Raw genomic sequence first — 7878 nt, 5'->3', positions numbered from 1 at the left:
GGGGGTACAGGAAGGTTTGGAGGTGTCCGATGTCAGGGCATACATAATTGATCTTTTTAGGGCTGCATTCCCCGAATTATCCGAGTGGAACTTGGCAGCAGAAATTCAAAGAGCGCATCGCACCCTGTTTAAACTACGTGTGCCAGCAAAAGAGGGGGACAGACCACGTGCCATATTAGTATTTTTCGGTAACTTCCTCCTCTGCCAAACAATCTCAGATAAAGCCAGGCCAGATGCGAAAAGATCAAGCGGGGGGGTCTCATTTTTTGTGCGGCCAGACTTTTGCCATTCAACGGTAGAAAGGCGCTGGAGACTGAGACAACTCATAAAACCTTTTCAGGAAATCAATCTCCAGGCCTATCTTGTTAACCCTGCTCAACTTAAGGTCATTAACCAGGGGCTCACGCGATATTTCACTTCCGAAATAAAAGCTAAGGAATATTTGGAATCTTTGGACAAATAAAGGGGTTCTGGTATATTTAATAATGGTTAACGGAGTGGAATAGTTTATGGTGGGGGGGAACAAGAAAAACTATCAGGTTGTAGGGGGAAAGGTGTGGCATCTTTTGGTACTTCATATTTGGCGGTTCTGGATTTAGGATACTTGAGTATGTATGGGTGAAATGTTAATTTTTGATGTTGGGCTTTATAGGACCTGGGCCTCTGGCGCTGTGCGCATCATATGCACAGACTAAGGTCTGAGCGCCTCAATTGGGTGGTGGGACGATGTCAGGGCAGGGGGGTAGGGAGGGAGGCCCCTTGGGGGAGTCCTGGAGGGGTCAGGATGGGGGAAAAACGGGGGCGGGAAAATTGAAAAAGGAAAATACCTGGTGCTATGTTTTTTTAAAAAATTTTATGGTGTATGTTTCTTAGCGTAAAATATTTGATTGGATTCAGACAAAGAAGATTGTTTTATTCAGCAAATATTAATGGGGAAGCTTAAGATCTGCTCAGTTAATATCGGTGGTTTGAATGATTGGAATAAGAGACAAAGGCTTGGACAATTTGTCAGATCAAACCAGATAGACTTAATTTGTCTTCAGGAGACTCATATACCCTGGGCCAGGAAACATATATTAAGTATAAGAGGCTTTGATTCGTTGGTTTGCTCCGCACAGACATCAACCACGAGAGGTGTGGCAATATTGGCTAAATCAATGATGGGAGGGGCTAGACGCCTTCAGTCAGATGCTTTAGGTAGGTGGGCACTGGCGGAACTCGAGATGGGATTCACAATATGTACAATTTATGGCTCCAATCAGGATGAGCCCGAGCTATTTGATCAACTGGAGATAGAATTGGCGAACTGGCCTGGCCCTGTTGTGGTCTGTGGGGATTTTAATATCTCCGCAGACTTTACTGATGTAGGTAATAATGTCTGATATACGGGTCGTAAGCCCAAGGTATTTCGAGCATTGAGTTCCCTAATTACATCACATGGGCTATCGGACGTCTGGGGGGCTAAAGTACCGAGCAACCCAGGATTTACATATTTCTCATTTCCCTTTAAGAGATATACTAAATTGGATTATTTTCTTATTTCATCAACCGAACTGAATAGAGTGAGTATAAAAAAACTACCAAAAGTGATTTCCGATCATAATCCGTTAATTATGGAGTATTATATAGACATCTTTAGTAAGGGCCATTCGAGTTGGACTTTCGAGAGGAGATTTTTAGCAGACCCTAAATTTGTTGAGTATATAAGGATTTGGTCTCAAATTTTTTTTGATATGAATCGATATAGTACATCTAGAAATATGGTCTGGGACTCTTTTAAATCTGCTTTGAGAGGTGAAATTATTAGCTACTCAGCCAGGGTAAGGAAAGTGGCAAGGGAAGAAAATGAGAGATTAGTGGTTCGCTTGACAGAAGCAGAAGAAGTACATATGATGGATATAATTCATAGGAGGGAGGCCGAGGAAAGCCAACAGAAAATTTTAATCATTAAAGCTGAATTACATAAATGGATAGCTCTGAAAACTGCGGAGGAATATCAGATCTTCAGGGGTAAGATGTATGAGACAGGAGAGCAGGCAGGTAAACTTCTAGCACTTAGGATTAGGCAGGGGCAGAGTAGGAATGTGATAACCAAATTTCGAGAGGGGGATCAGGATTACTCCGAGCCAGAAGACATTCTTAAGGTATTTAAAAATTATTATCAAAATTTATATAGCGAGGTGAGTAGAACAGATATCTCTAGTCTAGAGTTCGAGGACATAGGCCCACAGTTAGTTAATGACGATATAGTAATGTTGGAGAAGGATTTGGCAATAGGGGAAGTGGTCGAAGCACTGCAGGAATTATCAACAGGGAAAGCCGCAGGGCCGGATAGTATCCCGCTTGAGCTATATAAATGCTTACAGGATGTGATAGCTCCTCTACTGCTGGATTTATTTATTGGCATAATTATCTCTGGGGTAATCCCAGAGTCCTGGAAAGAAACTAATATTGTGGTATTCCATAAGAAAGGTAAGCCTAAAGAAAATCCTGGGTCTTATCGACCAATATCCCTCATAAATGCGGACACTAAGATCTACGCCAAGGTCCTGGCTAAAAGGCTTGGGAGGGTCATTGGTAGTCTGGTTTCCCCGTGGCAGCATGGATTTATCCCAGGTCGAGGAACAACAGATCACATCAGGCGGGCTATTACTTTGTTTGATGTGCAGGCTGTCACGGGGGGACGGATGGCCATGATCCTCCTAGATGCAGAAAAGGCTTTTGATCGCGTTACATGGAAGTATCTGTATCTGTGGGGGATATTGGATCGAAGGGGCTTTGGCCCTAAAATGGTGCAAGCTATCAAAGCCATGTACTCAGACTCTCTTTATTTCTCAGTTTATTAGCCTAAATGTCTTATTATGCTGGCCCACAAACCTGAACTCCTTCCCTTCCTACTCTGATAGAATTTAGGGACCTCACACCATATCATGTCTTCTTTTCCACTATCTGCAGGGCCTAGATGTGTGCTCTGAACCTCAGCATTGGTACTCCAGGAGCTCTGCCTCTGAGTTACTCAGTCCATGTGAGCAGGCACAAAACTAAAGAAACTCAGAGTTGCTAGGGCAAACCAAGCATTATGGCTTCTTTTTTAGTGTTCTGAGGAGGTTTTCTCAACATCCTGAGCAAACACCATGGATAGGACAGGTAAGACCCATGTGAAAGATGACATCCACTGTCAGACCCAAAAGGGCTTCCCAGAACTGGAGTTTCAGCATTTATTAGTGGATTTGTGCTACCACACCAATGCCATGTGAAGCTACACCACCACATTTTCTCACCAAAGCAGCCACTTAACACATGGGTGCAGGATGAGAAAAAGACTTTCCACAGTGGGTACAACGCAAAGTGAATGCTTGAAAATTAATCAGCCGCTAGTAGTCGCTTAGGCCACATTCCAGTCAATTACTTATTAGCCATTGGTCCACTCCCGACAAGTGTCATCTATATGCAAATCAGTTTTGGCTGTGGTCCAGTAGGAGCAGCTAACCCGACCTGCCAGGACACATCCCCTCTGAATGGAACACAAGCATCCAAAGACTAGTTTTAGACTAGTTGGACCTCACCATGGAGGTGTACATTAGATCCAATGACACAGTGAGCACAGTACCAAGGTCTGGTCATACTCATCACACATAGGGCATCCCAATAAAACAGGAAAAGGTGATGAGTGGAATGCTTGAAAAGTCTAAGCCGCTGACAGTCACCCAGATCCAAATTCCAGTGGATCATTCAAACCTATTTTGCCACTTCAGACAGGGCCTAGCCATATGCAAATCAGCCATGGCCCTGCTCCAATAGGAACAGACTGGTTTAAACTGCCAGGCACCATCAAATGAGAAACACAAGCACCCCCAGACCAGTCAAACTAATTAGGCCTCTCAGGCAGATTGCATATTGTACTGAAGATCTTTTTTAGCTTCTAATACCCTATTGAAGTCAAAAGGTGCTCTAATCTGAATCCAGTTCCTATTTGGCATTTCAGAATGTATGGATGAGAGGATGCACTATGTCGTATATAAGGAGGAGGTGCAGGGTTAGGAGCCTGAGGCTCAGAAATGGGTGTGGCCTATTTCCCTGCATATAAGCATTACAGTCTTAATTAGATCAGAATACGCACTGCGAGCCAGCAAAAGTCTTCCATTGGCCTTTCTTGGCTTGGAGTTTTCTGCAAATCATGCTATACAGTGCCATTTCTAAGAATTTAATTGGCAGCAGTGCCAAACAATTCATTAATTCCAATGGGCATATTATGGTATGCCATCTTTGAGGTTAGTGTGCCGGCCTGGTGCATATTTGAGTATTAATTTTTAAGAGACTGCTGTCCCTTACAAGGTGAGTCAATATAAGTAGCCACAAAATTACAATTAAGATTGGGTCTATTCATGTCTAGATAGACAGGTTAAGATTTTAATTAACATATAATTAAAGCACAACAATCCATAACCATTAAGTGAGCAGGACGTGAAAGGGTATTGGGGAATCAGCAAATTTCCTTACCGCAGGCAGGTGACTTAGTGACTTATACGGTGGGAATGCAAGTAAGCTGAAGTCACAATTACAAAAACATCTTGGACTCCATAAAATTCTTAATTTACAGTTTAGAGTTTAAGATGCAGTGTTGACGACGTTTCGATCCCCAACAAGGTTAGGAGATCATCATCAGGACTAAGCAGTAAAGCAAATGACTGGGAAGTTGCTCTGAAGAGGCTTGGCGGAGTGGGTCCTCACGGTAAAAACAGTGGGAGTATACCCGGAGAGTAATCCAGACCTTAATTAGGCTGGGAGGGCCAGCGAAGGCATGATGCCGGATCACGGGCCGCAGGGAATTGGGCTCGATGGCGAGTTCCGTAGTAGTTCAATAAGGTTACTCCGGGTATACTACCACTGTTTTTACAGCGACGGGACCCCATTGATAACTACCCCGCAGGATTTGCGCGGTCTCCTTCCCTACCTAAGGATTCCTTCAGGCAATTCGTAGGCTCGGCCCGACCACGGACCACATCCTTTCTCCGGCCGCCAGTTTTTCCACACTGCTGCCATTCCGTGATTTCACGTCTTCTTGCACTTACACAGGACCCACTCCTCCAAGCCTCTTCAGAGCAACTTCCCAGGCATTTGCTTTACTGCTTAGTCCTGATGATGATCCCATAGACCGCTGTCTCTTAAAAATTACTACTACCCTTGGTCCCTTCTGACTATAAGAGCTCCCTTGTTTCTTGTTCTGCATATTTGAGTATTGGCATGCAATTAAGTAAACACCTGTTAATAAGTCACAATTTTTAAAGTGCAAGCTTAGCAGCCTTTGCGATAACTGTGCTCCATTGCTAATCCTATGAAAACAAAGCATGAGCAAAGCTAATATGTATAGCTTTTTTTTTTTTAAACAATTTTGGCAACCTTATTGCCTTGGGATTATGAAAAGTGGAAGTACCTAAGGCTAGTACCAGTGGTCCATCAAGTCAGACAAGGAGCTTTTTGGCTTCACTACCTAAGTAAGCATCATGGCCTTTTAAAGTGCCAATGCCTTGGCATACTACCCACTACCATTGGAATTTAAAATATTATGTGATTACCCACATTTCCATGGGATTTGAAAGGAACATCACAGTCATTGCCCCTGCATGGATGTCCATGCCTTCTGCCACAGCCCTGCTCTGCATTGTGAGGTTGCCTTGAGGAGGGGCTTTGCTCCTTGAGAAACACTGCTGTGCTCTGTGCATATAACTAGCAGCACCTTTTCCCATGTCGGAACAGAACTATCCCATCTTCTGGCAGAACACCCCTCTCCCAATCTGGCACCCTCCTACCCCCGAAAACAACTAGAAAAAGGTACTCAGTTCAACAACATAGAACAAAGGGCCACTCAAAGGCTATAAACAAAATGGGGACCTCACCGAGTATTGAATACAACACTGTGTCAAAAGTTGAGAGTCCATCAGCCCACCCTCATTGGCGGAGCTTCGTCATCTGAGACTCAGAAGGGTTATTGTTTGGGCCCATACTGTTGAACCAGCCGGCTCTGCTGGGTGCCAAACCTGCTTGTCCTTGCGTATAGAGACTCCTGACACAGTGTGTAATTCAGACTCAAAATTAAAGCTGAAATGTGTGTGCAGTGCTATGTGGTGAAAAGTGTGCTAAAAATGACTACGTGGGCAAAAAGTATGTTTATTAGAGATTGACCATGTGTCATATTTAAAAATACCAAATAGTCTTGAAAGGATAGACTATTTCCTGATTGGTTTCATAAGGTCGACATGTTTCAGCCGAAACGGTCAACTGACCCGGCTTTCTTCAGGACCTAAATAGATGGAAAAATTGGGCTACTGCAGGAATAACACATCTAGTGAATAATTAAGTGAAAAATGAAAAACACATAAAATCTTGTGTGGCAACAGCCACCCTACCAGGCAAGCAACCTTTTTGCTTGGTTTATAAGAACTCGATCTTCTTTCCTAAAAGGTAGGGAAAAATCCAGCCATAAGAGAGGTACACCATCAAATCGCGTACAGCCCTAGTGACCATTGTTCAACAGTGACTGTTTTGACACTGCGTTATTCATCAAAGAAACCAGAACATGGTAACCATTAAAGGGAAAATATATATAATTAAAATTATAAATTCAACTCACCCAGCTTTCTGTGGGAGGACAGCCTCACCTCACCCGGCTGACTGCTCGGAAAAGGAGGCACCGCTCTGTTAATGAGTAAGGAAAACAAGGACAAGTTGTGCATAGATACTTGTCTCTCTATACCCCTTACTCTGCATTTAACAACATCACACCTCTAAAAAACAAGACTCTGAAAGCGAAACTAGCCGTATGTAAGGGAGAGCACCTGTATTCTATTCATAGACCAACCAGACAAACTCATCCCAGTATGTAAACGGATGGAGGAATGCACCAATGTGGAGACTACAGGCGGTGCATTCAAACGTAAAACCAACCTTGTTCAGATTCTCGAAACATAACCTTACTCTGTATATTTGCTGCTATCAATTCAACGTAGGATTACTACACCTCTGTTAGTTCTTTGGTATCAGGTTGTACTCACTACTATCCTTGCTACAAACATCAGAATGCAGACATGCACCAAATGTCTATTTAAGCTCTTATCACAATTTCAAATTGCTTCCACCCTTACCTGTCCGTCGATACCTCGATCTGGACTCCGCGTAGTCTGGGAGGTGACGGCAGGAGGGGGAGGGCTCTTTAAATACCCGCGCTGATTGGAACGATCATCGGCTCCAAGCGCAGGTGCGGGTAATCATAGTCTAAGAGGGGCCGCCTATTTGTGGTGTACATGTGCCGGACGCGAGACACATGTCTCTAACGCATGCGCAATCCTGGGCATAGCGCAAGAGAAGGAGCAGCGTCTCTCTGCTGTTCAGCGTTCCACTGCTCTCTAGCACATGCGCGTTCCTCTATCTAGCGCGAGAGTGTGCACAACGTACATCTCCTGCTCATGGCTGTGTTTAACTTAAGTAGGAAACAACAGTTACTAAATAGGAACGTCAGACACTAACAAAACACCAGTCCTTCTCAGATACTGCAGAGGGATCAGGCACAGTCCACACGAACCAGTTCAGGACTATAAACACATGGGTTGCTCAAATCATATAAGGGCCAACTGGACAAGCGAACTGTCGATGCTATCATGATGTCAGCTCAGAGTCATTTTATGTGCCAAACCCCATACACCAATGCTCGAGTGGCAAATCCCATATACTATTCGTGTGCAAGCCACCACGGTCACACATCCTCATTAATGATGTAGCTCGCTATGTCAAGGGAGCGTTCACGGTGATGATGGACTACTAGATGTATGTTTGGGGAGAGGGCCTGGGACCACTAGCCCTATCTATTCCCTAACCAGATAA

Source organism: Triturus cristatus, chromosome 12 (genome assembly GCF_964204655.1).
Source record: "Triturus cristatus chromosome 12, aTriCri1.1, whole genome shotgun sequence".
Taxonomy (NCBI): Eukaryota; Metazoa; Chordata; class Amphibia; order Caudata; family Salamandridae; genus Triturus; species Triturus cristatus.
This window is presented reverse-complemented; position numbering follows the sequence as displayed.